Source organism: Eupeodes corollae, chromosome 2, assembly GCF_945859685.1.
Source record: "Eupeodes corollae chromosome 2, idEupCoro1.1, whole genome shotgun sequence".
NCBI lineage: Eukaryota > Metazoa > Arthropoda > Insecta > Diptera > Syrphidae > Eupeodes > Eupeodes corollae.
Genome location: NC_079148.1, coordinates 69,565,862 through 69,573,357, shown reverse-complemented (window position 1 = coordinate 69,573,357; position 7,496 = coordinate 69,565,862). Strand labels below are relative to the sequence as shown.

Sequence of the window (7,496 nt, the reverse complement as noted above, 5' to 3'; positions counted from 1 at the left end):
CTGTCAAAACACAAACTTCCTTTTTTTGCATTCCAGGGGGCAAAATAAATGTATTTATTTTAGATTAAAGATAAAATCTGTAGATTTGGATTTTTCGTGAGATTTACAATGAGAAACAAAAGAAATCCAATTGTATTTCATGTGCACCGAAAAATCCAATTTTTGAAGGAAATTTGAGTTCACCATTTAAATATAAACTATTGGAACATCTTCCAATATTGGCCCAACTGTCAAAAGCAACAATTGGAAAAGATGTTATTCAAAAAAAAGTTAAAAGGGTGGGACGCGTGAATAAATTTAACCAGTCGTTATTGTCTGCTTCGTTACTGTTTCCCTTATTTTTATATTTTTTAGGGACGTGTTGTTTTCACTTCTAAAATAAATTTAAATATTTTCTCTCATCCTTCAAGAAATCCATTTAGCCTACCAATTTTTTTACTTTCTTAAGTTTTCCAACCGTGTAAACAGACAATTATTAATTGGAAGATAAAAAAAACTCGGCAATTTTCAGCCGATTTTTAATTGATAGAAAATGGCAATTGTCACATAATTGGATGCTATTGGAAGACTTTTGACAGTTCGGCCAATATTGGAAAAATGGAAAATCTTAGCTTATAGGCTTTTCACACCAAGTTCAAAACCCGGTTTGCGCCGAAAACCTACATCGAGAACTCAAGTTTTTCCATACATTTTTGGTAAACCACAAGTTTTATATAAAACCTCAGGAAAACTAGTAGCAATTCAAAGTTGAACTAAACAAGCAAACCTTTCGAAACATTCAGCGCTCAAATTAATGTAAACAAAACAGCTGATGGCTGCTGTCAAAACAAATATTTCATTTTGAAATAAATTTGTTCGTGGTAAGTAATATTATTTATACAATTTCCTTAAAAAGCTGCATGGCAGCAGAAACAATTGCGAGAATATTGTCCAACGTCAAGAATAATAGTCCCGGAACTGGCGGTTCCTTTATGATCTTCCAGAGTTTTAAACGCTCTTTGTTAAGTGAGGAACCGGAATTCACTGTGGCTACAGGCGTGACGAGCCCAAGGACGAGGAAGACTTGCTCATATATAGTTCGTAATGACGTTTCCAAGGGATGCGTCTTCTAACTCGTCGCCACAAATATTTTCGGAGCTTTCGCTTACTACCTGGAGAAAGACTCCGGTAACTTTGTTCAATCACAAGGATTTGGGAGATACATACAGCTGTGGACAACTAATTAGAAACAAAGAGAAAAATCATATCGTATTATAAAATGTACAACTTTATAATATCATTTACCTTATATTTATCTTTAATACCTTGTTGCGAAACCTTTTTGCTTCAAATCTTCCCGACATCTTCGTTCCATTGATGAAATAAGCCGCTTGCACTGCTCTACGGGTATAGCCTTCCAAGCAGCTTATTATTATCTTTAATACCTTCGAAAGAACATCATTGAGTTATTTTTGAGAGCAACAGCTCTTTTAACATCTGCCCCAGGATGCTCTATCGGATGTAGGTCTGCCCTTGATGATGCCCATTCCAGAACTGTTATCGATTGGTCTCTAAAGAACTGTTTCGTAATTCCAGCAGTGTGCTTGGGGTCGTTGTCTTGCTGAAACTTCCATATCACTGGCATGTTTTCATCGGCCCAATCCACTAATCGTTCCTTAAAAATGTCAATGTATTTAAAGGCTGTCAGCGTTCCATCGATTCGATGGATTGGGCCAACTCCACACCACGAGAAACAACCCCAAACGTTAAGCGAGCCGCCTCCATGCTTAATTATTTGAAAACCATATTTGGGGTGGAATGCTGTTCCTTTTGGCCTTCAGACATAACGTGCACCATTCTGGCCAATCCTATTTATTTTAGTTTCGTAACCACACTATGTACTTCTATTCGTTTGTTGTCCAGTTGGCGTGTGATCTTGCGGACCCTATTCTAAGTCTACGTTACCTTGCGATTACTTATGGTTTCTTTCGAGAAACACGACCATGCAATCCAACTTCCACCAATCTTCTTCTGATTGTCCTATCAGGACATTGAATGCAACCGAGAGTTGGCGTTGTATCTCTGTAGAGCTTATTTTTGGGTAATTTTTGGCCAGCCTACTAATAGCTTGATCTATTTGGCAGCTTGTCTTACGAACACGTTTTTTACGAGGTACATTTTCAGCAGTCCCGAAGTTTTGAAAACGCTTAATTGCATTGAAAACTTTCTTTACAGAACAGTTCATTTGAGATCCAATTGCTCTATTGGACATTTTAAGCTTCCAAAGCTCAAGAATCGCTATCCTTGTAGGAGGATCACAGCTCTTTAATTTTCCCATTGCAATTACCTCAAAAATTTAAAAATTATTCTTTAAAAACGTTTGCAGACAATTCAGAATTTTCTACTTACAAATGCAAAATAAAAAGATCATTCTTATTTCACCCAAATCAAATGTAATTTAACTGTTTCTAATCAGTTGACCAGTTGAAACAAACACTTTTTACACACTACCTTGATTTTATTGTGTACTTTGCAAAGACTTATGCACAAATGATGCTTTTTCAAACAATTATCTAATAACGTTTGCATTACACCGTTTTGGATACCGCTATTCTAGTCACACTTGATAAAGTGAATGTGGAAATGAGAAGCAAGTAATGTTTCTAATTAGTTGTCCACAGCTGTATGTACAGGAAAGACGATAAGTTCATTTGTGGAAAAGAATAAGTATGAAAGGCGGAGGAGGCTAAGTAACAGCGGGCTATGAAAATTTGAGACAAAACATTCCACAATGTGGGAATCGTTATTCCAGTGAATAAAACCGCAACAGTAGCCTTTCGCAACTTGATGAACAGCCTGCCAACATGCATTGGACAAACCAGGCGAGTCCTCAAAGGAAGAAGCCAAAGAGATAGTCATGGAGGGATTGCAGCCCTTCATAACAGCTAAGTGATCACTTTGGATGAGTGTGATTTTGTTACGAATCCGGAACTGGGAATTGACCTTTTCTGCTCCCGCCATAAGGAGCTACACGAAATCGTTCAGAATCTTCTCAACCCCGCCTATAAGTTGCTCGGACGGCCATAATATATAGCGATTCTTAAGGCACGTTTAGCGAAAAGAAGCAATAGTCATAAGTTCAGTATTTTGGATTGAATTTGATGTGAAAGAAGAAGAAAATGTTTTAAATAGATTTAATTTTTATTGTAACAGTTTTGTTTGTTGTTGATTCTATAATATATTTTCTACACAATTAGCTTCTCCTTGTTTGGACCGGTTGAAGTGAACTAAGAGGATAGATGCAGCCAACGAGCTTGTAGTTCTTGTTGGTTTATGTCTTGAGCCCATTCCACCCGTCCCCTGAACTTTAGTTGAAACTCTTTTTCAAGGCGGGCTAGTGTTACGTTAAAATCATTTTGAATTGGTTAGAATTCATTTTATTTTCACAAATAATTAATTTGAGAAGCACAAAACTTTTTACTCACACATTTTTTCATCCATACAGAATTTGACAGCCGGTGTTGAACAAATTTAAATGTCAAATGAAAACGTGTAAATGTTCTGTCTGAACGACTTTCCGGTTTTCAAAAACATTTTGCCGAAAACCCGGTTTTGGGTTTGGTGTGAAAGGGCTATTGGGCAATGAATAAATGCCAATTTGGTTTCAGTTTCTCTTCTGTTAACTTTTACCATGGAGTGAGGCTCTTGCAAAATGTTCTTGTTTTAAAAATCAATAGGAACAGCAATGATGTTCGGGAATCTTGTTAACTTTTGTACACAAAACTTCTAAAGCTATCTTGAGGCTCCGCCGAACGCAAGAAAAAGTAATATTATAGATTGTATATACATACAAAGAAGACAGCCCAACAAGTAGTCGTCCGAGCGTTGCCCGTATTTTTACGCTTGTGAAAGCTGTACGGAATTATTTTTTTCAAATGAAAATGTTTGTGCCTTTGTATAAGTTTATAACAAAGCAAACGATACAATTTATGTGTAATCATTATATCAAAAAAAAAAAATGGGTTGATTAAAAATGCCACTCCCTCCATTTTTGGGAATTTGAAAACAGTTGACAAGTTGTACCATAGAGGGTGTAACAAATAACCTTTACAATGGAGATAGGGTAAATATCCAAGATTTAAGAGAAGTAGCTTAACATTTGCTGCGGGGAGTCCATATTGTAATCATTAAGAATAATGCTGCATTCATTAAGCATTGAAAACTAGTGGCAACATTGCCTTTGCAGCCATCAGAGATGCCGCTTCTGAAGTGCTAAGCTTCACACGGCCACCACAGCGAAACTCCTGGTTTGACGACGAATGCCGGCAAGCGCACGCAGCGAAATAAGAGGCATACAAAAGGACTAGAGCTGCTCGCGAGCTCTATGAGCAGAAGAGGAGAGAGCAACACCGGCTTCTTAGATGAAAAAAAAGTGAGCATGGGAAGCGCGCGATTGAGGAGATAGAGGGATAGGGATGTCACAACAGGAATGAGGTTCGTAAATTTAACCAAAAGGTAAACAAAACTTCCCAAGCCACGAACCGAAGCCTGTAAAGACGATCAGGGGAACATCGTAGTAGAACCGCAGTCGATGCTGAGAATATGGAAAGATCACTTCTCCAAACTATATAACGGCGATGACGAACCGAATTCCGCTGTAAGGAAGATAGAACCACTCAATCTCGGCGACTCAGATCAACAATTCCGCCTATCCGACCTTGACGAAGTGAAGATTATATCTAAACTTAAGTCAAACAAAGCTGCTGGAGCTGACGGCATCACTGCCGAACTATTCAAAGCAGCAGGCGATGACTTGCTAGGGAGCATGCACTAACTCATCTGCAAAATATGGTCGGAAGAAAGCATGCCCGATGAGTGGAATCTCAGCATAAGGTGCCCGATACATAAGAAAGGAGACCCTCTAAACTGCGCCAACTACAGAGGCATCAGTCTCCTTAACATTGCGTATAAGATCCTCTCTGTCGTATTATGTGAACGTCTGAAGCCACTCGTCAACAACCTGATTGGTCCTTATCAGTGTAGCTTCAGACCAGGAAAGTCCACTATCGACCAAATATTCACACTACGGCAGATCTTGGAAAAACCCAGGAACTTCAAATCGATACCCACCATCTCTTCATCGATTTTAAAGCCGCGTATGACAGCATCTATAGGGAAGAGCTCTACCAAGCAATGTCTAGTTTTGGCATCCCTGTCAAACTTATCCGTTTGTGCAGAATGACGACGAAGAATGCACGCTGCTCTATCAAGGTCGGAAAAGATCTCACCGATGCATTTGATGTCAAAAAAGGTTTTAGACAAGACGATGCACTGTCATGCGACTTCTTCAACATCGTTCTGGAAAGAATTGTGCAAAACTCAACCGTCAACACTAGAGGCACAATCTTCCAAAGGTCCATCCAATTACTCGGATATCCAGATAATATTGACATAACTGGAAGATCAAAGCGTGATGTCAGTGGAGCGTTTTTGAGTATTGCGACGGAAGCGAAGTATATGCTGTCATCAAAAAACGACATTGAACAATGACGTCCTGGACAAAACGTCATCATGGACAGCTACAACTTTAAGGTAGTTAAGTACTTTGTCTTCCTAGGCACCGCTATTAACACAGACAAAGACACCAGCGCTGAAATAAAACGAAGAATAACTCTTGCAAATCGCTGCTTCTTTGGACTTAGAAGGCAATTGAGAAGTAAAGCCCTCTCTCGAGCATCTAAAATCACCATCTATAAGACACTCATCATCCCGGTTCTCATTTATGGCGCCTAGGCCTGGACCCTGTCAACGAAAGATGAGATCGTATTAGCACAGATAATAAATATACAGATGTCTCACCCTTATGGCGAGAAATGATATATGAAACAGAAATCAACCAAAAAAAGAGCTTTTTCAAAAAGTTCAACACATTCACTAAATGAATACACGAAAGCTATGTTGCTCGTCTTCTTTCCTATGAATGAAAACTAAGGCAAAGAAAAATCGGAAATCATTTTTGTATGTTCTTTTCCTCTCATAAACCTAAAAACGATTCTGTTCCAAGCATAAATCATAAAATTCTTTCAATGTTTGAAGCCCATCAACAAACTTATCTTTCTATTGATAATCTGACTGATCAAGATGATGCTATTGATATTCCAATCGAATTTTTGAATTCTTTGAATACATTAGAACTTCCTTGGCATAAACTAGACTTGAAAATTGCGGCTCCAATAATACTTATGAGGAATTAAATGCACCGAAATGCGGGGGAAAGCAATTGAAGCTAAAATTCTTTCCGGTTCAGCCCAAGGCCAAAGCGTTTTCATTCCCAGGATACTGATGATTACTAACGAATGCCCTATAAAGCTTTGTTTTGCTATGTCTATCAATAAGGCACGGACACTGAGGGTTGCAGGCATTTATACCACAAATCCCTGTTTTACCCACGGACAATTTTATGTTGCTTGCTCCCGTGTCAGCTCGGCAAAAAATCTGTATGCTTACAAAAAAGTATTATAACCATAATAGAAATATTTATAGAGATACTTTATAAAAATTATTAAATAAAATAGGTACAATATAAGAAAATAGTAGTTTTTCATCCTAATTTTTTTATATAAAATAGTTGAATACCTCCCGGGTGAAGTCGGGTAAACCAGCTAGTATTTAATATAAGGAAATAGTTTAGTTTGAAAATCTAGTTTTGTTAAATAGATTTTTAGTCGAAAACAAATTTTTATCAATTGAGAGATATCAAGAAACGAACACCATTTTTACCAAATTTGCGTACTATTTCTTGCAGATTTTTTTTATGAAAAACGGACTGTTAGATTTTAATCAAAAAAACTGCTAATTATCGAAAACAATATTTTCTGTGAAATAAGAAAGAGTTGAAGACAATATTTTTAATTTTGAAAAGCTATTTGAGTCGAAAGTAAATTTTTACTAAGTTTTAAAATTGTTTTTTCATTAGGTTTTAACATTTTTTTTTAACTTTCAATTCTATTTTTCTCAAAATTGTATTGAGTCAAAAATAAAATTTTACCAAATTTTATTAATTTTCTTGTTTAGGTTTTTATTTTAATATTCCTTATAAATTAAAATTGGTTGGAAACCATGATCTCAAATTTTTGAAAAGATATTTGAGTCAAAAATCAATTATACCAACTTTTATTGAGTTGTTTTTTAATTTTTTATTTTTTGTAAAAAAAACTGTCAATTCGATTTTTCTCAAAATTTTACTGAATGTTGACAACAATATTTTTTGAAATTAAAAAGTAGTTTAAAGCAAATATTTAAAAGTTTTGAAAAGATATTTGAGTCGAAATTCAATTTTTAAAAACTTTGAGTAATGTTTTCTCTGGTTTTTATTTTTTATAAAAAAAAACTGTCAATTAGATTTTTCTCAAAATTTTACCAGATGTCAAAAACTTTATTTTTCGTTGCGCAAAATTGGTTTGGAGATAAAATAATTTTGTATTCGTAAAATTTTCGAGGTGACAAATTTTTGTTTA

General features: G+C 36.2%; 1 protein-coding gene across 1 annotated transcript in view; it reads right to left on the bottom strand.

The window, feature by feature from the left end:
- The window catches only part of LOC129948258 (ATP-binding cassette sub-family F member 2), a 380,395-nt gene that overhangs the window by 31,807 nt on the left and 341,092 nt on the right, over positions 1–7,496 (bottom strand). The window lies entirely within an intron of this gene.